Source organism: Dermacentor andersoni, chromosome 1, assembly GCF_023375885.2.
Source record: "Dermacentor andersoni chromosome 1, qqDerAnde1_hic_scaffold, whole genome shotgun sequence".
Taxonomy (NCBI): Eukaryota; Metazoa; Arthropoda; class Arachnida; order Ixodida; family Ixodidae; genus Dermacentor; species Dermacentor andersoni.
This window is the reverse complement of record NC_092814.1, coordinates 249,263,045-249,287,473: the sequence shown is the minus strand read 5'-3', so window position 1 is coordinate 249,287,473 and position 24,429 is coordinate 249,263,045. Positions and strand designations below refer to the sequence as shown.

Sequence of the window (24,429 nt, the reverse complement as noted above, 5' to 3'; positions counted from 1 at the left end):
AATTAAAATCTAATGAAGTACGAGGGTAGACTTATCTATTGCTTTGAGCTTTTTATTTTCGAGATGTATATATTTGCATGTTGCCCAATTATTCAATCAAATAACCTCACTCAACTTTACGTAGACAATAATTGACGAGACGTCATTTAGACAGTTGTTGGGCATGGTGAGATACACCTGAATCGTGTGTTTCGCATGTGTTTGCGCCGGTTGAAGCGTGCACTTTCATAAACCACGTTCTTTGTATGAACGCAGTGCGCTTGAAACTTCTGTTTGACGGCGTCAAAACTTTCGAGCTCTTGTTGCGTAACGTTTAGGGACCGTAGAATTTCGTGCGCCTTCCGACACATGGTGTAGAGCAGCGTTCTTAATTGTATTTCGCCATCCTTTTCCTGGAGGCCCGACGCGTAGCTGTAGTCTTCGAACTCCTCTATCCAGTCGGGCCAGTCACTGGGGTTGATGACGTCGAAGGGCTCCGGCGGCTGGAGGCTAGCCATTCTGGAGCGAAAAATGGCCACTTCTGACACCATGCCAGGTACCCAACCAAGTGTGAGAATGACTTTATTCCCAAAATGGCGTCCTTAAATATACAGCGTCCATCACTAACTGAGGCCCCTTACCGGGGAACATGGTATTACATGTATAGTAGGTTTAGTAGCCTTCGTGTACATGGTCTTGTTTTCAAAGGACCGTCGTTCCGTGCTTTGCGTCGTCATTGTACGCAGCTGTAGAGGGACGCTTGGCGTGTTTGAGACTCGCCACTAAATGCTGAGAAAGCGGGGGCGTGCGACTACGGGAGCGTCACAGAGGAGTGAGGTGACACAGTGATTTGGTCGCCTCAGACATTGGTTTCCTTGTGCCTGCATCCATTGCAAGCACTAAGTACACGTACCACGGTTGTCTTGTGTGTCCCCGTGTAAAGGGGGAGGAACACCGTGTCCAGGTAGCGTCGCGACTCTCCATCCTCTGCCGCCCATCTCTTCTCGCCGCTTCTCGGAATTCAGTGCCGTCTTTGTAGCTCTTGCTAGCGCTGCTGCTGCCGCCTGCCGGTGGCCCGACAGTCTACAGTCGCATTCAACAGACTCTCGACAGTTGCCTTCGTCGGTACTTTTGAGTCGCAGCCCACTCGCGCGCTCAAGATGGCCAAGCCGCCTCCTCCCGTCGCGCCTTCGAACCACCGCCGCAGCCGACGCCGACGCTGGGGTGCCTGGCCAGGCGCGCCAGCCACCATGATGCTCACTGCTGCGACGACTGTCCCGTCTGCAGCACCTGCAGAGACCAATAAAAAATGCGGAGTGTGGCCACCTGGACGTGCCAGGAAAATGTATCGTCACCCATTTGGTATTGTTGGCGATGGATGGATGGATGGATGGATGGAGAAAACATTATTTCGTCAAAAAGCATGTGCGGACGATTCCGTGTTAGATGGCCATCAAGCCATGGTTGACGGTGACCTAGGTGGCCCACTCCACGACGCTGGTCTGTACGACCGGGTCTGAGCTGGCCAACACGGTCTCCCACTGCTCGAGAGAAGGATCATGCATAATCTCCGCCGGTGGCGACACTATGCTACATTCCCATATGATGTGGTCACAGGTTGCCAGTACCTGGCATCATCTGCATTCCGGCTTAATCTCCTCCGGGTATATTTTGCTCAACACGTATGGATTCGTAAAAGATCTAGTCTGCAACCTTCTCCATATGCATTCCTGCGCCTTAGTCAACTTCTTGTCTGGGGGCGGATAAATCTCCCGCTCCAGTTTACAATGGTTTGTAATGTCGTGAAAGGACACCAGCCGATCTCTCGTGGACCTCCCTGGAACGACCGGCTCACCTGCTCGGCTGACGAAACCTCGAGCATTCATATGAGCCGCCTCGTACTCAGGATTCCCAGAGTGTGCTGGCACCCAGACATTTTCCACCTCCCTAGTTCCTCGCCTCGTGGGCCGATTCAGCAATCGTGCCGCCGTGACAGATATTCCGCCCCTCGCCAAATTTCGGATGCCTGTTTTTCAACTGCTGAGAATCAGGTCAGATTCATGTGCGCTCATCGCTAGAGTACACATGCGTTTGCTGGGATCCGTATACCAAAGAGCTGGCCGATACGCTTGAAAAAATACAGAATAGGGCAGTGTGATTCGTTCTAGGTAATTGGGATCGTCAACTTAGTATGAGAGAAAGCCAAAGTAAACTTAAATGGGAAGACTTGAAAGATCGTAGACGAAACCTCAGGTTGAAATTTAAATAATAAATTATGCGGTTTAACGTGCCAAAACCACTTTCTGATTATGAGGCACGCCGTAGTGGAGGACTTCGGAAATTTCGACCACCTGAGGTTCTTTAACGTGCACCTAAATCTAAGTACGCGGGTGTTTTCGCATTTCGCCTCCATCGAAATGCGGCCGCCGCGGCCCGGATTCGATCCCGCGACCTCGTGCTCAGCAGCCCAACACCATATCCACTGAGCAACCACGGCGGGTGGGTTTGAAATTTATCCATAATATCTACCATTCTAAAACTGGAATCGATAAGGCGAAGTACGTCCAAGAGCCGTCCTATATATACCAAAGAAGGGACCACAGTCTCAAAGTAAATGAATTTTCCTTTAAAGGTGACGTCTTGCGCTATTCAATTTTGTTAGATGTATAAGAGAGTGGAATGATCTTCCGCCTATGATTGTATCCATTGTGTCGAATGATGATGTTTTTCCATGCTTTGTGTAATTAATTTCTTTATTGGTCTCAAATATGATGCTTATGTATCATGTATCCCCCTGCTGTAATGCCTGCAAAGACGAAGCAGGTATCAAATAAATAAATAAATAAAAATAAAGATTCAGTATTAGTTATGGTTAGCGCTATCGCCGCTTCCTCTGCAGTTTCTGAGGAGCGGGTTTTGACCAATCCAGAGGCGACCGAGCGTCCCCGCCCGTCCACCACCGCAATCGCAAATTCCCCCTTGTCCTTATACTCCGCGACGTTTACATAAGACTGCCCCGTTGTATACTTTCCGGATTTAGCATGTAAAGCTGTAGCTCTTGCCTGCCTGCGTTCGTCATGATGTATCGGGTGCATATTCTTGGGCGAATGCTTTATGTATAAGGTCTTGTGGAGTTCCCACCACACCTGAGTTTTCATGTCCCAGGCAGGAGCCTCAACCCCAATGCCGATCCTCTCCAATGTGTCCCTGCCCGATTTCCTTTTCGAAAGCCTAGCGAGCTGCATCACCAAGTGTGCCTCCCGTAGTTCTTCCAGTGTGTTGTGAACCCCTAATCTCAGCAGCCTTTCGGTAGACGCATTGTTAGGTAGCCCAAGGGCCGCCTTATACGCCTGCCTAATCATCCACCTTGCCTTTTTCCGTCGTGTCCAACTTCATACATATAAACAATCCTCCTGAGCACAAACGCCTGTACTAGTTTACACAATTCCTTTTCTTGCACCCCTCTTTTACGATTGCCGGTTCTCCTGGTTAGTCTCACGGTAGCGTTGACCGTATTCTTAAGCCTTTCCAAGGCCTCCCTATTCCTCCTGTTAGTCTGCAGATACAAACCTAGGATCCTAATCGTTCGGGCCTCAGCGACCGGCATACCCCCCACCCCCTCACCTCTAGCGGGGGTGGCAGAACATAGTGCCGCGCATGTAGTCCCCTTGGTCTCCCTAAGCACAAAAAGCTCGGACTTGGGCTGAGAGCACAAGAGTCCGAGCCTCCCCGGCTAGCTCTTCCACAATATCCACTGCCCGTTGCAGCGTATCCTCCAGTTGTCCGTCACTACCCCTGGTAACCCATAGAGTAATGTCGTCCGCATAGAATGTGCGTTCTAGTCCTGATGCCTGTTCCAGCCTCCGCGGTATCTTAATTAGGGCGAGGTTAAACAGGAACGGCCAAAGAACAGACCCCTGCGGTGTCCCCCTGCCCCCCAACGGGAAGGAATCCGATTTCGCTTCTCCGACCACAATCTCCGCAGTCCTGCCCTCCATGCATGCGTCAGTACGCTTCGGCACGCGCCGTCAAGAGAACGCGTTGCTTTGCATCTGTAGAAGGAAAAGGGCACGCAACCACAGGACGCAAGCTCTGACGCGTGCCGACGCTCGCTTCTCGGCTGCGGGACACTGTTGCTGGACTGTTTTGCCTTCATCCGTCAGTCCGGCCTAAAACAGCCTGCGCTAAATTGAGCTTGAAATAATACGTTAGTGATTTGTATGCTCTTTTAGATGTAAAAAACAGGTTTGATTAATGGATGTACGCCTGGAGCAACGGTTTCTTTTTACCTTTGAAGTAACAATAGTGCACAAAATATCGACATCAGCGCTTGCACTCGCGTCGTCGTTTGTCTACAAGATCGTTTAGCAAACACCTGCACGAGCATGCCATATCATATCAGAAGCTGTCGCACGATATCGTTTCTGGAGGCTCATTGCACAGCCAACTATGTAAGAATAAAGCGTGCAAAGTATCATTGAAAAATCTGCATTAGAAATATTGTCACGCTGTAGTGACGGCAAAGAATGGTGCAGAGTCAAAACTGGGAGTCACAAACTTAACTCTTTATTGGGAGAAGTTGTGCCCGGCAGAACAAGTAACGCTCAATCGCAACGAAAGCGGCGAGCGAAGCCGGCGATCGTCGAAAATCTGATCTGCGGGTCAAGCACGTCGGCTTTCATACACCAATCGTCCAAAGTTCCAGCGTATTCGCCGGTGCCCGCGCGCCTGGATACGGTAGGCAACCGTTACTAAAATTCAGAAGAAATTAATAGCACAGTGTATATGATCAGGCACATAGCATTTTATTCAACTTTTTTAATTCATGTTTTTTTGTCATTCTTTCACAATACTGCACAAAAGCTAGTGCACTGAAATAATGTACTAGTATTGGGGTCATTTCTTATGCACTTCTTCATCGTCTGCACATGATTATCATCACATCGGGTTCTTCGTCTTCATCACTTGTGGGGACTCATCTTGAGTGGTCTGTGCATAGGCAGAAAGTTCTCATTTTACCGGGGGGGGGGGGGGGGGGGGGCGGGGGAGGGCTGGAGCCCGACCACGTTTCCGAACGCCATATATATATATATATATATCTTGCACTTGAAGAAACTTCGTCTGACCTAGAAGAATTCTTCACTGAAGTGACGGCTTTATATGAGCATTTACCAGACATTATAGCAGGATACAGTTCAATTTCACAGCCTGAGTCCTCTCCCACCATCAAGAATCTGGCATCTCTCGGCGGTGTAATCTTCGTTCGTGTAATTGTCGAATACTTCGCTATCACTAACACTGCTTCACCTTTCCTGCGGAACTGCAGCCTCTCTCTCTTTCTCTTTCTCTCTCTTCTTTTTCTTCGAGTCCGAGTACAAGCGCTCCCGCGCGTGACTGCTGTTGATTCTGATTTCGAGTGAATCCGGCTTGGCCTCTTTTCGGTTACTGAGTGAATTATAGAGGGTTCCCTACCTATGATGCACCAAGGCTTAAAAAAGAGCAGTTGCGTTACTCGAAGAAAACCTAGCGCATATTGTTTCCAGTGCAGGGGAGTGGAGTTTCGTGCTCGGCTGTTGCTGTGTGCTGGTGCTCCAGCTTGCTGATACCACAGAAGTGGAAGATGTCACAACGGCACTTCGCTGAGAAACTCATTCACCACTCCTTCAAGGATTTCGTCCACGTAACGCTGTCCAGTCAGTATGACAGCGAAGAAGATGGGACTGATTATAGCACCCGTGTAAATTCCGCACCCCACATTGAACGACCACTGGTACTGGTACCGATTGCGCTTTACCCAGTGTGCATTGTAGTCACTCCAACAGTGTGCATTATGAAAATTTAACTGGGCGTTTCTGTGAAAATTGGATTCATCTGTGCACATGATGTTGCTCAAAAAGTCCGGTGACTCATCGGCTTTTGTGAGGACCCATTTGAGAAATCTATACAATTCTACAGGTGCCCATCTTTCAAGCATTGGTGCTAGTTAAGGTGGCAAGGGTGAAAGACCGTCGTTTAGAATCCTCCAAACTGATGACTTGGGCATTGGTACCAGGGCGCTGGCGTCCCACACTCTAGCATAAGGGTTTGAGACCATAAAGGCTGGAACATCCGCGCGTAGGCTAGGACTGAAAGATGGAGTCCTACGCCGCTGCTTCTTGAAGCCACCGGTTTGTCTCAGATTTTCATCATTTCTGATGATAGTCGACGAGTTTGGTCTACCGCCACATTTGCATGACTGATCCATATTTGCGGCCTTCCTCATGTTTTGCAGCTCCCAAGGCAATGATAATTTTTACCTTCTGCTCATTAGAGAAAGACATGGCGACTGGGACGAAACAAAACGCACATTTAAACATTTGCACTGACGTTTTCAATTCGCTTTTGTGGTGATAGGTTTTGTGGCAAAAAAATAAAGAACCATCGTCATTTTATCTACGCTAGACAACAGCTATCACAGCTTGTTTTCAACTAACACCAAACGCGACGTGTTACATCGGCAGAGGCGCGGCAGATAAGGCATTATCACGTTGTTTTACAGCGAAGCTGTATATAGCTAGACGATTCGTCCGTTAGTTTGTCTGTCGCGTGTACGCCGAAACTTCCTCCGGCGCAACCCCATGCGAATGCACGAAAAAAAAAAGCGAAGGTGGGAGCGCGATTGGCTACGCCAGTAGTGACGGTGTTTCTCTCCGTCGCAGCCGAGTGGGCGCGCAACAGTTTCTCTCCAGCTCCGAAATGGGCAGGCCACGCGTCCTACGTACTCCTGAGGAGCAGGCAGCTTTCGATCAGCAACTCAGCGAGCACAACCGGGAACGAGCTCGTCTACGCCGTCCTGATGCTGCAGCCCGGGCACAAGAACAGGCTTTTACAGCCGAGCGCAAGCAGTAACTGCGTACCGAGGATCCGGTAGCCTACCAAGCGGTCGTTTAATTAACCGTCGGGATTAACCCAGTGATATACACCGGGGCCGCACGTTTCAGCTGCGCTGGTTAACCATCTGTACGGAGTGTTTGGGGAGTGATTATTTTCTCTATTTTCTTCATTTCGTTATGGCTAACTCAGAAGGAGCCTGTTCAAGGGCGCTGCTTTATGATTCGGGTGGGAGGGCAGTCACGTGGTATTCGCCATATTTCGCAGGGTTTATTTATCAGTCGGGAAAAATTAGTACGCAATTAGTACGTCGCTGAAAATATCGCAGTTAGAAGTGCCTTGGCTGTGCCTGCAAATGCCTCATTGACACTTTAATAATTATGATAGTACGTCTCGAGTTAGATAATTAATTACAGTTACATAATTAAATCTCAGTAACGAACAAATTACTGGCAGCTGCTCCACTGTGCTGGAAACAATATGCACTAGGTTTTAGTCGAGTAACACATTGCTTTCTTTTTTTAAATCTTGGTGCATGATAGTTAATTGGGACACCCTGCATATATTTATGACCTTTGCATGCAAGTGACGATGTTTCCCTCCCTAATAAATGTGTAACGAATTAAAAGTGTTTTTTTTTCATGAGTCGTTAGCGTTGTTTACTGGAAAGAGAAGCGATACTGAGACACATACCATTCACATGAATTTCACACGCCGTTGATAAAAGATTCTGCCGAAGGAGACACTTAAGTCGACAGGCGTTTTTCAGGGTCAAAAAAGCACGCAAAGCATTTTTAAGCGAAGTGAACATACAGCAACATATTCATTCTCTAGGCATAAGCTATCCATACTTTTAGAAATAATTAATTGACCACCTCCTTCTCTTTGAAGATATAATAAATTTTGTCTTGTGTATATATTTAAATATATCGTATATGTGAATAGTGTTTACAGTGGAAATTTAAAACAATGTTGAAGGAAGAAAATACGTATGAGGCAGCCGCCGCTGGTACTTCTAATGCGCTTGTTCTCCTATTGTCAGGATTTGCAGAAATAAAGCAAATATGAGTTAAAATCCGCGCACGTCCGCGCTAATAATGATGAAGTAAGCCATTAGCCATAATAAAATTGTGAAGGCCGAGGCAAGCAAAAAAAAAAAAAACCTCAAATGATGCGAGTGACAAAACTCTAGCAATAATACGTTAGGTTGGAGAGGTGGGGGGGGGCTGAGTCCCCCTCCCGGAAAACTCCGGAGGGCGCTTGGGCTCCGGAGCGCCCCCCCCCCCCCCCCCCTTCTGTGCCTGTAGTGTGATCGATTCGCCAAGTCTTTGGGGCGTATTAAAGGTCGCGTTAACTGCTACATCACACGTAGTGGAGGTTGCTCCTCGGTCCCCCGTCCTCTGCTCGCCCGCTCTACCTCCTGGAGCTTCGCTCAGGTCGCCGTTTGTGCCAGCTGTCCGCCAGCATGCCGCAGGACGAGCCATCCGGCACTTCTACATCTAGAATCTCGGCTACGCCTGCCACAACCTCTCGTTCTTGGATCGTCAGTGGGCCCCAGCGTGATCTGTTCTCTAGCCTTCGTGACGAAGATGTGGAGGACTGGCTCGACAACTACAACCGGGTAAGTGCTGCTAACCGTTGGGGCGATGCGCTGAAGCCACGCCACGTATCCTTCTACTCACTGGCATAGAGAAGACTTGGTTTTTAAACGACGAGATCAACTTCACCGACTGGAATACTTTCAAAAAGCGGCTCCGACAAGTTTTTGGTACTCCAGCGGTTAATTCCGATTTCGCAAAGATACTCGACACTTGCAAGCAACAACTCGGCGAGTCTTATACCTCGTATATAGAGGATGTCCTCACTCTTTGTCGACGCGTCAACGCTTCCATGACGGAATCCGACAGAGTACGCCCCATACTCAAAGGCATCAGGACTAAAACCTTCAATGCGTTGGCCATCAAGGATCCGGCTCCTGTCGCTGATATTGTGTCAACGTGCCAGCGCCTTGATGAAGTCGAATCTGTCCGATTGCCGCCGGACACCTCTGAAACCATCCCCACAGCCAATCCCTCTTTGTGCTCAATGGTCAATGGTCCGCGCAATCATACGAGAAGAGCAGCATTCTCTTGGCTTCTCGGCAGGTTCCATTCCTTCCCACACCTCCAGTACCATTTTGCGCGACGTTGTCAAGGAGGAGTTGGCGTCCATGGCTGGTACTGCATACACGGACACTCTGCACCCTAGCCCCCTCCCCCCCCCCCCCCCCCCCCCCAACATAATCGCGGTTACCCCAGCCTTGGTTCAATCGATGCCTCCAAAACCGACGGCGGCCCCCTTGGCTTCGATGTCTACCAGCGCACCTACCCAACTTTACTATCCGCCATGGCGTCCGACTCGACCTGTCTGTTACTACTGTGGATATTGTGGCCTCATCGTACGCTTTTGTTACAAGTGTCACCAAGTCGAGCGTCGCGGATTTGACACATACGGACGGGACGACCTTTCTGACGGGGCCATTTTCTACCGCCGTCCTTGTGGTCCGAGTCCCGGCCGCTATCCATGGCCACCTGCAATGTCCGAGACGGCTCCTAGCTGCCGTCCTGCCAGACGCCGCTCGCCGTCACCCCTTCGTCGCTCTACGTCGCCACTTCGACCAGCCTCTCAATTTGCCGACCGTCGCCAGGAAAACTAAATTATGCAGCTTTTGGAGGAAAATCTGCATTGCACGACAGGACAGAAATTCATCCAGCGCGTATGCATAATATGCTATCTGTTTTAGTGGAAGGGGTACACGTGGAAGCATTAATACACACTGGTGCTAGTTTGTCAATTATTCACCGTAATTTGTGTTCGCGTCTCCGGAAAGTTACCACTCCCTGTGATGGACCTGCACTACTCGCTGCTCAAGGGGACTCCATTCGACCATCCGCCATGTGCACTGCTCGTGTCTATGTTGATGGACTTATGCATTATGTACAATTCGCAGTGCTAAGTTCATGTGCCCAACAGCTGATATATGGATGGCATTTTCTTCCTATGGCGTCCATTTCCATCTGCTGCCGGCCACTTGTTCTCCACATGACCGATACCGCCTATTCGCTTCACGCAGATGACGCACCACTTGGTCTGCTTGCTGCTGAAGACACCGAGCTACCTCCTTGTCATCAGCGAATTGTTGCAATGACGTCCGATGTCATTGACTATGGTGACGTGCTCGTGCAGCCATCTGCACGCTGTCTCCAAAGAGAGATAGTTTTCGCATCAGGGCTGGTCCGGTTTGACAATGGCTTCGCATTCGTCTGTGCTACTAACCCTACATCCGAAAAAATTATAATTCTAAAGGGCACTACGTTGGCTTGCGTCACTAAATCAGATCATCTCTATCTTGTTTCTGTTGAAGCGGCTTCCTCTGTAGCTCCTCCTCTTGGCCGTTCCGCATCTCTACCTGCCCTTGCAGCTGCCATCAGTTCCGACCTGTGTTGCCCATACCTGTGTTGCCTTAACAACTATTGATGATATTCCTTCTGATGACTGTGGATCGCTCATATCTCACCAACGCGCTGACTCTTACTGTCGATGCATCCAAGACCGCCTTCGGGGAACTTCGCGACCGCCCAACGCTCGCCTTCGTCGACAGCTGACGCAATTCAAGATCGACAACTGCGTCCTGTACCGCCATGTCTATCACCCTGACAGTCAACGCTGGGTGCCTGTTCTGCCTTCTTCTCTTCGCGCTCATGTTCTTCAGGCCTATCATGACGACATGACTGCTGGTCACCTTGGATTCCAGAAAACGTACGACCGCATCAAAGGTCGCTTCTGCTGGCCTGGCTTATACGCTAGTGTAGCGAGGTCCGTCGCTTGCTGCACCTTTTGCCAGCGCCGAAAGCTCCCAACATCAGCTCAAAGCGGAGAGCTGCAACCACTCCTGTGTCTGTGGGCCCCGTTCGAAGTCACTGGCATTGACCTGTACGGTCCCCTTCCCACGACTCTCACCGGTAATCGATGGATAGTGATAGCCGTCGACCACTTGACACGTTACGCCGAAACAGCTTCCGTGACTTCGGCGTCGGCTTCTGAAGTGGCTGCATTTATACTTCAAGCATTAATCTTGCGCCACGGTGCTCCCCGTGTCATCCTGAGCGACCGTAGAAAGGCATTCCTGTCACAAATCGTAGACTAATTGCTCCGAGCCTCCGGCACCACCCATAAAACAACCTCCAGTTACCACCCCCAAACCAACGGCCTGACTTAGCGCATTCATTGCACGTTCTCCGACATGATAGCCATGTACATTCAACCGGATCACACGAACTGGGACGCAATTTTGCCATTCGTGACTTTTGCGCATAATACCACCGTACAACGCACAACTGGTTACTCGCCATCCTACCTCGTTTATGGCCGTTCACCCTCTTCTTTTCTTAACGTCTCTTTCTTCTCCGCCTTTATCACTCCAGCTACCTCATCTTGTAAACAATATATATCCCGCCTCCTCCATTGTCACCAGCTCACTCGCATCAATACTGAAGCAAGGCAACATGATCGCAAGAACCTCTATGACGTATCTCATCGCGCAGTGTTCTTCTACCCTGGCGATGAAGTGCTCCTCCGGACACCAGTTCAAACTCCTGGCTTCTGCGACAGGTTTGAGCTTCGGTTCATAGGCCCATACACAATTTTTGGAGCAGACTTCTCCTGTTAATTATCGCGTTCAACCTGTTGTTATTCCAACTGACCGCCGCTGTCGCGCAGCCGAGACTGCATACGTCTCTCGCATGAAGCCTTTCACAAGGCGTTCGCGGTCCCTTTAAGTTGCGGCCAGGAAGGTCGCTCGCACACGGGCGAAATTAGTGTGGGCATTTCTTATGCACTTCTTCATCGTCTGCACATGACTACCATCACATCGGGTTCTTCGTTTTCATCACTTGTGGGCACTCATCTTGAGATTGATCTGTGCCTGTAGTGTGATCGGCCCGCCACATCTCCGGGGCGTATTAAAGGTCGTGTTAACTGCTACGTCACAGTATATACTTAAGAAGCAGGATTTTATACTACAGTAATAATCAATCAATCAATCAATCAATCAATCAATCAATCAATCAATCAATCAATCAATCATTCAATCAATCAATCAATCAATCAATGTTTATTATAGTGCCCATGAGCAGCTAGAGAGCCTTCGTACTGGTGCACTTAAAGAGTAATATGCGAGCCAAAATGTACAGAGAACACAAATGTAGTAGACAAAACAATGCAAGATAGCGAACCAAATAGGGAAAAAGAAAACGAGGAAGCGTAAAAGGGAGTGAACCATACAGCATGAGTATCTACATATATGCAAACACAGGAAATGAAGTTTCAAATGTGTCACTGCTGGCACAATTCTTATTACTTTTTTTTGGAGTCGACCCATATATAGGACTGTCTTTAATTGCCAAAGTCCAGACCGAGAATTCGGAATGCTGCCTGGTATACTGTTGCAGCACGAAAAATTGCATAAGATCAAGAAGCTTTGAGGAATGTATGACGCCATGGACCATCTTATACAGGAACAAAAGGTCTGATAATTAAGTCTTGAGTCTAGAGGTGCGAGTTGAGGTATGTTCGAGAAGGCTGAACTATGGTCGCCAGAATGGCAAAAGTGGTACTTGAAGATAGATATCAATTTATTCTGGACGCATTAAAAAAATTCTTGTAGTTCGATGCAGTGGTGAACACTGTAGACAGTCTCGAATAGCTTTAAGTTGTCGGCACATAAAGCCTTGCTGCTAATTTATTAAAATGTTCTTAATACTAAGATAAAGCAAGGAATGCAATACCTATTCAAACACTTTTGATGCAGTCCAGAGGATAGATGTAGACCGGCAGTAACTGCACGTCTAGCACCCAATCTGTGCACGGGCAATATCCATGCTACCTTCCGAGTGCTAGAAAATGTACTAGACTTAGGGAACTATTGAAGACGCATTTGAGAACAGGGAGCAAGTATGCTTTCATATATCTTAACTCTTTGAGACGCCACTTTATCCTGTTGATTGAAAACTTGCTTTCACTACATTTCTTGCATCTTTAGAACCATAGAAAGTGTACAGCTGCAGAAAAGATTAAGAATTGTCAATTGTTTATTGAGTTTTGTCAAGTTTACAGAATGTAACTCCATGCGAATACTCGTTACAGGAACATCAAATGAGAACATAAACTGTTTCGTGTTTTCAAAAGCTTGAAAAGCACTTATCCAGCAACTTGAAAATTATGCCTGGTGCATGACATTGTGAAAAACATACTGACAACGAGTAAGAACACCCAACCATCTATCTTCCCACTCATTTTGCTAAAACATTCTGCACGTTATTCAAAATTACAGCACGCTTCCAATAATAAGTGTTTTAAGATTTATGCAAGTGACCGGTTGCCTTCACCCAAAAAGATCACGTTCTCGTGAAGCCGGCGGCAGAAATGATGTTCCACATCTGCCGCCGAGGTTTGTGAGTGATGGCGCTGGCTAACACTCCCAGGGTTCAACTAAGAGACATAAATACCCCAGAAAGTGGATGGGGAAACGGCTCCGTAGTAGCTCAATTGGTAGAGCATCACACGCGAAATGCGAAGGTTGTGGGATCGTTCCCCACCTACGGCAACTTGTTTTTTCATCCACTTTCATTTCCATTAATTTATCGTTTCTTTATTTCAGTTATTAAGCACAAGTAATTTCCCCTATGTTGTCCTTGGTGTCAGTGTTTGTTGGCTTCTTATGATATGACTAATAAAAATCGGGCTCCCTCGGTTAACCCCCTTTCTTCTCGTTTAAGATGTATGCAACACATTTTAAATATCATTACTTATATCAGTGCTATTGCTATTGATGCACTATCCTGCTGTGCAGAATCGTGCAAACAGCATTGAAAGCCTTAAGCTTCCAATTATAAGCTCCATACGTACGGCAAGAGCCGGGCGGGCCTTTCGACTCGGTGTTCGAACCTGTGGTGGGTTTATCACCGCACGCCGTCGTGTTGTATCGTGAAGCCCCCTTTTGTGGTGTTTTACCAACACCGTGCGGGGAAACGAACAGTGAGTCCACACGCTAGAACTGTTCATAGGCGCAGAAACCAGTGAAGGGCATTGTTAGACATACTATTAGTGATGGCAGCCGGCCAATGGCAAATAACACTTACGGACAAAAAGCTTTGTGAATTCGACCCCCCATTCGCGAAGCAGTTCCTATACTATGGTGGTCCGTAGGAGCTTGACTACTGGCAAGCGTTTTAGCGAGCATAAAGCTCATTTCGTATTTTCCCTATGACAAAAGAATTTATTCCTTCAGAAAGAACCACAGAATCATTCAACTGTTCACACCCCACATTGTTGACGATGCCGCCCCGCCCTATTGTGAGGTCTCTGACACCACTCCTGAAAAAAAAAACGAAAAAAAAGAGAAAATAAATGATGGCTTTACTACGAGAAAGCTCAATGAAATTTTGCAGCTACTTTTCATTGTTGGATGTCCTCCCGCGGTGTGCATCAAACAGTGATTTATAACGGTACGGTGCTATATAAGTGGTAGTTGAAGGGCCACCAATTTGGCCCAAATGTGATTTTGCTTTTTGACGACGATTATGACACATTGAAGAGTGACACGAATGTATTCATTTGGGAATTTCTGTTAATGGCTTCCTCCACGCGGCGGTGTTGCTCACAGTGTAGTCCAGCGTTGATTGTTTGCATCTCAGTGGACAATGCCTGCCATGTCAAACCAGACAGAGCATATTTTTCCGTGTATGATAGTCTTGCTTTTGAGGTGGTGTGGGTTTCTCGTTTTGGTTATCCACTTTCATATTTGCCTGAAATTGATATGACGGCCCCAGTTCTCAACTCAGCTCAAAATTAGTGATAGAGAGGGCTTGTGCAGCGTGCTGCATTCACGATAACTAGCCCGGCAACGAACCCCATTTGGAAACACACTTACGTTTGTGGTTCAAATTAAGACTATGCGCCACAGAAGATCCTAACTTCAGGACCTTCGAAACGGTGGCGTCATGAGTGCTTATCTCTTTAGCCAATTTTGGAATGGTTTGACGAGGGTCCAAGCTGATGAGCCTGTCCAAACGGTCCTCATAAAAGTGCGATGGGCCACAGGAGCATGGGGAATATTTGATGACCAAATATGCACATCAAAACTTATCGAAACAGGCGATATTGTCAGCAATGCCACCCTCCCCATAATTAAATTCGTACTGTAGCCTCTGCGGCTACCTTTAGAAAGAATGACGTACATGTACATACAAACTAGGATGCAATAAAAGCTTATAGTCAGCATATCAAGAAAAGCCGAACGAACAGAAGTCTCTTGTGAACGTTCTGTATGGCTCTGTGACGCACAGACTACGGTAAACTAGGGCGGCGACCAATGTGAGTGTATATATATATATATATATATATATATATATATATATATATATCAGACAGGACTACCTGCCGAAACGTTTGTGGGCAAATTGCATGCGTTTTTGGTATAACACAGCACTCATATTGCACAACTAAACGCATTACAATTAACTGGTGGCTTCAAGAAACCATGGTTAACCTTCACTAGTTCACTAGCAGCTAGCTTCATGCGCAGATCGCTAAATGAAACAGTATGCTCGACCAAGAACCTCAGTCGAACAAGGCATGTGCAGTGTTAGGACTGGCCTGCCGAGGTGGCAACATGCAAGTTTTCTCAGTCAGCGGCAGCTGCGAGCGTTGCGAGCTTCCCCGAAGAGAACCATGGAAGCCTATCACAATTGCTGCGGTGACTCATTTCGTAGGGACGTCGGGGTGCCGCTTCAACACCCCCTCGGCGCCGTTGTGACTAAATGCGATCGGAGGACCAACTATTGTTACTGAACCCGCCACCGCCGATATGGTCTCTCTGCAGCAAGAAGAGCTTCCCTAACAAAAGGGTGCTTTGCGGTACGTGGGCCCCAGGATTCGTCACAGTCTGCTGACACACGTGGTGACTACAGCACGCAAGACAATGGACAACCAGCGGCCACGCTGCGGGGGTCAGCTCGGGGAATAAGACACGCCTTTCAAGACGTAAGCCCTGAGTTCTGCGGGGCCCGACTCACCTCGGAGGGGGCAGCGAAACCTGTGCGGAATGTGTGCGTGTAAACCCCCTCCCCCCTTCCCTCAAAGGCGGGCCGGCTACGAGGACTCGAACGTTTCCCTCACCTAGGGATCTAGGGAGAACGGAGTGTTTATAAGCGGCTGTTTGTCGGCTGCTGGAGTGTGCTCGTCAGCGTGCTCGTGAGCTGCGTGCTCGTCAGTGTGCTCTTTGCTGCGTGTTTGGAGCTTCGTGCTCGCATGCTGTATGCTTCGTCTTGCGTGCTCCATTTGGGAGCCACGCTCGACTGTCGAATGTATCTCTTGTTTAAGATGTAAATACTGTAAATAAACCATGTACGCCTAGTTTCTCCCTAGTTCCTCTCTACGACCTTCAACCCTTACAAATGGTGGCAGGGGCGAGATCGTCCGACAACTCTAATAACTGGTGGCAGCGGTGGGATCGTCCTCAAATCCGACAACTGGTGGCAGCGGTGGGATCGTCCGACAACTCTTACAACTGGATGACAGCGGTGGGATCGTCCTCAAATCCGACAGCAGTGCTTCGGCGAAATGCATGCAGCTGTACGATAATACCTGCTTTCCTGTTCTTGCTCATGCCATATCAAACGGTTAACCACGATTAAACCATAATTCGAAAAAATTGAGAGTTAGAATTGACCCGCACAAGGCACTACTGGTAATAATATCACCTACAGCACTTGTCGAATTGGTACCGCAGTGCTGCATTTCACATGTTGAGGAGTCAACTGGAGTGAAACCAGTGAAACAATAGAAATCGTGTTCATGATTTCTTTGCCTTTAGTTATAGTTAGATGTCAGAGAAAGCCATAGTGTTTTCGTCAAAAAGAAACATTAGTTTCCCTTTCATTACACAGCTTGTCCCAAATATCATGCACCAACATTAAAAAATATGCAAATGCCACGTGCGTAGCTGGACAGAACCAACGTAATGTTTGCCGTCGCTTGGAGATACTCAGATTATTTTTTGTGTTCCGCCTAATTACACAATTAGCCTTAATTATTTAATCAACTTCTGAAATATTATAGTTAGATTAGAAGTGCCCATGAGAAAATTGTACAGCAACACGAAAAACTCCCAATACAGCTTTCTGTTGCTCAATACATGCTACATAAAAGTGCTTTTTCAGAGGTGAAAGAAGCCCGCGAATACACGCAAAGTTCCTCGGCCAGTCGCGCAATGAGCAACAGAAAGCTGTATCGGGAGTTTTTTGTGTTCCTGTACAATTTTCCCATTGACACTTTTAATCTAATATGTAAGTTGAGAAATTGATTGATTAATTAAGACTAATTATGGAATTCGGCGGGATGCAAAAAATAATCTTAGTATGTCCAAGCGACGGCAAACAATATTACCTTGGTTCTGTCCAGCTATGTGGCATTTGCATATTTTTAAATCTTGGAGCATGATAGTTGGGACACCCTGTATATGCTGCAAGTAAAACCCATCGTTGTTTTGGCAAGTAAAATCCGAGAATTCAATTCCTGTATATGGGGCGACGGAACTTCTCGCGTACGATGCGTTCTTTAATCTATTGAACAAGTACACCGGGAATACTCGCGTACACTTGCTAGTGCTGTTCAACAGGAGTCGAATTCACAAAGGTTCACATTCGTAAGCGCCGTTTGCCATTGGCCAGCCACCTTTGCTAATGGTATGTCCAGCATCAGGATTGACTGGAAGATTTTTGTTACTACAGACCTCCAGGTAGGTATGTCTCAGGCGTAATCTTTCAAGATGCAAAAACGCTCGACTGTGCCTTTCCTGACAACGGCGGTGGATATAGAAGCGCATGTGCCACTTGGAAAAAGGGCAAAGCTGGGAACATGCAGACAATTAATTAGTGAATCTGCCCATCCATGCGAGCTATTAGATAATTAAACTCTAATTAGGAAGTCAGAACCAGATGACCTGCGAACGCACCCATGCATTCAGGTACCAGCAAGCCGGATAGACACTTGATTGATGGACTTTTCGATTGGTGGTCGACTCGTAATATATTAACAGTGGTGGAGCTCTCATAGCGAACGTTAGGGTTGAATTTGAAGGGGTTGCATTTAAGCAAAGCGAAATAACTCGGGTGTATGCATTAGAAACGTTCGTAGGGCCAACGGGTGACATAAAAAGATTTGGTCGATTTAAAGGCACACTGACTGATTGATTCATTCTTGGGGCTTAACGTACCAAAGTAACTCTGTGGCCCCAAGAGACGCTGTAGTGGAGGGCTTCAGATTAATAATAATAATAATAATAATAATAATAATAATACTTTATTGACACAGAATTCCGCTAACACTAATACATAATAGGCCTGCCAAAGCCGCATTGGGCTTGAAGGGCAGAGCCGACAGACAGCGTTTAACACGATGTAATATCGCGGATAACGCAAGATATGCAGAAGCATTGTTAACAGGCACGGACACAAGGGATATACACAAACAGCAATGAGGAGGCAAAAAATTGCACTCAAACCACGTATCCTGCGATGAAAAGTAACATAGCCCACAATACTTAAACAGAGCAAGAAAACATACATCAGGCATTTGTATGTCACTTAAAATCCGTCAATTATCCTATTGACAACAGCCAAAAAAGACAAAATGAAAATAGGAACCAAAAAGAGACAGGAATATACATATGAGGTCAGCAGGGAGCAGGGCATTGAAACAAAACTAAAGTATTCTTTCCAGGCTCTATTCACACACATCAGTAGGCGTAAAATGAAACAAATAAATTGACCCTAAATTTATGTAGGGTTTTAATACAAATGAAAGAAACCAACCGCATAATGGATTAGAGGTTAATGCGACGAAGAATTTGTTTTAATTTATACTTTGATTTCGCGCGAAAGGCGCTTGCTGGTAGTTTATTGAGAGAGGAAGGGATGAAGTAATGACGAGTGCGCTGACCGTACTTGGTAGAACAGCGAGGCACCCGAAAACGGTCTTTCGGCCGGAGACAACGAGCAGGAACATATTCAACCTTGTATTTGTGAGACCAGAAATGCCTCAGGATGGCCGTTTCCGCTAGAAGGGCGTTAAAATCTGGCAACCTTAAGGCTTTGAAAAGGTCGATGCCGGTGGTTAAACCTAAATCATAACCAATAATTTTCAGAATTGATCGAAGGATAGAGTTGACTCTATTTTTCCATCGAATCGCGCAGTGACCGTACACCGTAATCCCATAGCGAAGCATGCCGTAACCCAAAGCTTGCAAAACCATTTTACGAACTGAGAGTGGCATGTAATATCTGATATGGTATAATGTACCTGAAACTGCACGTAATCTTGAGCATATATGGGCCAGATGCGTATTCCATGTGAAGTCACTGTCGAGGAAAACGCCGAGGTATTTCACTGTTGAAACATATGGAACGGGTGAGCAGGTGCAGGGGGAGCAAGATGAAGAGTGTGCCAGTAATGGAAAGTTTAAACTGACCTTCTTCAAAGGATTATGAAAACATATAAGCTGTGTTTTCGAGACGTTTACTTTAATGACATTGTTATTAAACCAGTTCATAACGCTGATCGTTGCATCTTGTAAAAGGGAGATTGCATCTGAAAAACGGGGAGCTTGAGACAAGATAACTGTGTCGTCTGCGTACTGAAATGTAAAAATAGGGGTAGCAGCGGCAAGGTCATTCACATATAGATTGAAAAGAAGTGGACTTAATATAGATCCCTGAGGTACTCCGGCTTTTATTGAAGTTGTATTACTCCGGTACTGACCAATGGAGACTAACTGCGTTCTATCCTCCAAAAGGTTAGAGAGTAGTTTTAGGAAAGGCCCACGAAATCCCATCAAGGAAAGTTTATATAACAAAAGACTATGGCAAACACTGTCGAAAGCTTTGCTAACATCAAGAAAAAGAGCACATACGACCTGGTTAGCATCAAAAGCTGAATTTATAATGTCTGAAATATCCTCAAGGAGAGCCTGTGTGCCTCTGCCTGGAACAAAACCGTACTGCGTACTTGAAATAATGCTACTGGTGTCGAGGTACGATGACATGACTTGCAGAAGGTGTTTTTCTAATATTTGAGAGATACACGGCAAAATTGAAATTGGGCGATAATTTTCGTATCTATTTCGTGCACCACTCTTGAAGAGCGGTATGACTATGGCCTTTTTCATTTCTGTAGGTACAATACCATTGGTTAGAATGTGATTCAGCAGTGTTAACAGCACATACTTAACAGCGTCGAAATTTCTGCGTAATTCGTCCACAGTAATGCCATCAACGCCCGGTGATTTACCAGTCTTTAGATTAAAAAGAATTGATCTGAGATCAAGTTCTGATAGAGGAGGAAGGTGTGCAGATTTGTATACGCTGTTCCTTAAAGTACAGTGATCAGGGTGTGGTTTAGCAGTACCAGAAACCTGCGAGAAGTATGTATTAAATTCATTTGAAACAGTTGCTCCATCTGCAGAAAAATGGGACTCAAGTGGGAACAGGCGACCATCATGTTTGAATTTACCTCTTAATTCATTTGCAAGAGACCACGTCTTTTTCACGTCCGAACGAGCTTCTTTGAATTTTTGGCGCATATGATTTCGCTTTGCTAGCCGAGTCATGGAATTCACTCGATTTCTACATGTTTTAAATTTCAGTAGTAGCTCCGGACAATTTGGAGCCCTTTTAGCTTGGGCCCACATAAGGTCTTTTTCCTTAATTGCCGCTAAAATTTGTGGCGATAGCCATTTGTTCTCTTCTCGACGTAATCTCACTTTTACAAACCGGGTGCATTTGTTTCTGTAATTGTGGAGAATCTGAACGAAACGGTCGTATAGATCAGCTGGAGAGAGTGTATATAACATGGACTGCCAGTCATGCTTTGTGACGCATTCGTCAAAGAGCTTAGGATCAACAATGCAAATTTCCTTTTTCGTGCTGGTGACTTTCGAAGGCGTGGCATCTTCTACAAGACGACAACAGACGAAGTAATGATCAGCGACCTTAGTTTCAACAACAGCTGCCTGCATCACATAATTGGAGCACCGAACATTAATATGGTCAATGCAGGATTGAACCAACTTTCCACAAAGAAATTCTTCACGCGTTGCTTGATGTATAATGCCTTCTAATCCCCATTTAGATAATAGATCGAGATAATCGGCGACCGGTGGCAGAGTGGGGCGGAGGGTGTCGATGTTTATATCGCCTAGCACACACACGTTTTCGTCAAGAGATAGGGATGATAGGGCTGTGTCAAGCTCTGATAAGAATAAGCGAACATTGCAACAAGGCGGCCGGTACATAGACAAAAGAAGCAATGAAGTCCCAGATGAGCATAGTCGCAGAGCAACAACTTCAGCTTGCGAAAAGGAAAGCGGTATTTCTGATACAGACCATTTGTCTTTCGCAAATACCGCCACGCCCCCACCTTTACGCAACGTGCGAGTGTATGAAAACAACTTATAACCTGGTATAGAATAAGAAGACATAGCGTCCGCAGGAACATTAATTTCTGTCAAAACAAAGACGTCACAGATAGACAGGAAAGGCGAAGTTAAAGCGCAAAAATGATTCCAGTGTTTACGGATGCTGCGGATATTAACATGGGTGGCAGTGAAGGCATTACCGGTGTTAGCAATAAAAAAGTTATGAACGTCTGAGAAGGTATAAAACGAGAGTGGTCTAGCTACAACCATATTTATACGAGCTTTTCGAGGTCAATGAAAGTATCAATGCGAATGACAGGAGCACCCTCAGCCTTTCTGGCCAGCACCCTTCCGTTGCGTGTCCAGACAAACTTGTAGTCCTTTTGCTTCCCTCTTAGGCGAGCCTGACGAAATAAATCTCGGTTAGCGCGTGTGAGATTTTCGTTGAAATATAGCCGAGGATTTGGAGCCATTCCATCAAAGACAAGACTTGGGAGACAACTGCGAGAATCGAGCCACTTTTGCTTGATCGCTACAGTTTGTGCTTGCACAAGAATGGCCGGGATGGAATCCTTGCGAGCTGGTAGCCTGTGTGCAGCAGAAACTTCTGAAGGCTGAAACTCTATATCAAGCTTTTCCGCCACTTGACCCAGTACAGATATCAGGTCCTCGTTATGCTGAACGGGGAAACCGTGTATCTCAAAATTACACCTTCTGGTGTACTGCTCGAGGGCATTGAATTCAGTGGTCATACTGTGGAGGGCTGCAGCCTGAGAAGAGACTGTCGATGACAACGTCTCGCACTGGGCACGAAGCTGGCCAAGTTCAGCTTGGCTATCCGACACCGCCGAATGTACGGAATCGTATTTTGAGGACAGAAACTCAATAGACTTCTGTATTACCCCAACAGACTCATTCAGCTTTTCTCCCGAGGTTTTGAATTCCAGAAGTTCTTCCATCTTAACCACAAGTGCTTCTACAATTGTTGTAAGCTGATCCAGTTTGTTCTTGACGTCTGTTAACTGATGTGAGAACGAAACATCGCTATTCGTGGATCCAGATTGCCTACATGTCTGGCAGGACCAGGCTTCGCGTTTTTCGGACGTCATTTTAGTGTAGGTACCCTCGGTAACCCCCGAACAACTTTTGCCAAGATGATACCCCCGCTTGCACAAAGAGCACGTTAAACATTTACCATCCGCAGGTAACACCTGGGGGCAAACAGCACAAATATTCGGCATCTTGTTGCAGTCAGCGGCAAACGAGGACACGTGAGAAAAGTACAAAAGCAGGTTGATACAATGACTCACCTGCCGACAGCAAGGTAAAAACAGTCACTTGCTGGTCACGGTCTGCCGCTGACTGCAGAGTAGGCCGGTGGAAGCGAGGTTTAAATAACCGCAGATGGACGTGACGTCAGGGGCGTTGACTTCAGCGACATCGGTGGCGGCAAAGAGCCGACTAGAAGCGTCCCAGGCAGCAGGTCAGCATTCCGCATGCGCCGATGTGTATTCCAAGATGAAGCAGCCTTTGCAGATAGAAGATCCTCCCACAAGCTGACAGGGATGCCGCCACGTAACCTGCCGACAGCAAGGTAAAAACAGTCACTTGCTGGTCACGGTCTGCCGCTGACTGCAGAGTAGGCCGGTGGAAGCGAGGTTTAAATAACCGCAGATGGACGTGACGTCAGGGGCGTTGACTTCAGCGACATCGGTGGCGGCAAAGAGCCGACTAGAAGCGTCCCAGGCAGCAGGTCAGCATTCCGCATGCGCCGATGTGTATTCCAAGATGAAGCAGCCTTTGCAGATAGAAGATCCTCCCACAAGCTGACAGGGATGCCGCCACGTAACCTGCCGACAGCAAGGTAAAAACAGTCACTTGCTGGTCACGGTCTGCCGCTGACTGCAGAGTAGGCCGGTGGAAGCGAGGTTTAAATAACCGCAGATGGACGTGACGTCAGGGGCGTTGACTTCAGCGACATCGGTGGCGGCAAAGAGCCGACTAGAAGCGTCCCAGGCAGCAGGTCAGCATTCCGCATGCGCCGATGTGTATTCCAAGATGAAGCAGCCTTTGCAGATAGAAGATCCTCCCACAAGCTGACAGGGATGCCGCCACGTAACCTGCCGACAGCAAGGTAAAAACAGTCACTTGCTGGTCACGGTCTGCCGCTGACTGCGGCAGACCGTGACCATAGTGACCATATGTCACTATGTGACCATATAGTGACCATATGTGTATTCTTCCTTAACGTGCCCCTAAATCTAGCTGCATGAGCAGCTCTGCATTTCGCACCGTCGAAGTGACAGACAGGTGCTGAAGCCACATTGAAGTTCCCTCGCCAGCTAACACTTCCATTACAGATTTTGAGAGCGTCTGCTCGGGTCTAGTTCACTGTTTATTGATAAAGAATTTCATTGCATTCTTATGGCACAATAGCTCAACCGCGGAAGTTTCAAGAACTTTTTCTAGCGCACAAACGGCCCATAAATTTTTTTTAATGAATAAAATAAAACTGAAGTCTACTACGTCCCACTGACCAACCAGTGCTGTGGTTTGGGAGCGATATTCAAGGAAGCGACGCCTAGCTCTTAATTTTTTTTTTTCGCTAGTAAACTGTCATTTTGCGTCATATGAATGAAAATGAACAAAACTTATGGCTACGCTTTAGAGGCGGTATTTATCAAGCGCAGGTAGAGAGAGAGAGAGAGAGAGAGAGAGAGAGAGAGAGAGAGAGAGAGAGAGAGAGATGGGATGGAATATGCAAAGGGCTTAAGCGGAGGTGAAACTCCCCTCTGGGTAGCAATCCACAAAAAAGTTATTGCGCTAGAACTAGCTGTTCTCAAGAACAGATGCCAGCCAATCGTGATGTAGGGCATAGAATTAACGAAGGCAGCCTGCCAATGGCAAACAGCACTCGTGACAAACCGAAAGCTTTTGTGAATTCAGCACATGGGCCCGTATTCCCAAAAAACCTCTTACGTCCGAAATTTTCGCAAGATATAATTTCAGCGAATGCAGTTGGCCAATGGTAATGGCAAACAACATTTATGAAATAAAAGCTTTGTGAA

General features: G+C 46.9%; 2 long non-coding RNA genes across 3 annotated transcripts in view; both read right to left on the bottom strand.

The window, feature by feature from the left end:
- LOC129381090 (uncharacterized) overlaps nt 1-24,429 on the bottom strand; it is a 170,376-nt gene that overhangs the window by 29,487 nt on the left and 116,460 nt on the right. The window lies entirely within an intron of this gene.
- LOC129381091 (uncharacterized) lies at nt 544-23,505 on the bottom strand. The gene is made up of 2 exons (XR_008609322.2): nt 22,672-23,505; nt 544-1,269 (listed from the first exon to the last, which is right to left on the bottom strand). It is a non-coding gene; the product is annotated as an uncharacterized lncRNA (long non-coding RNA).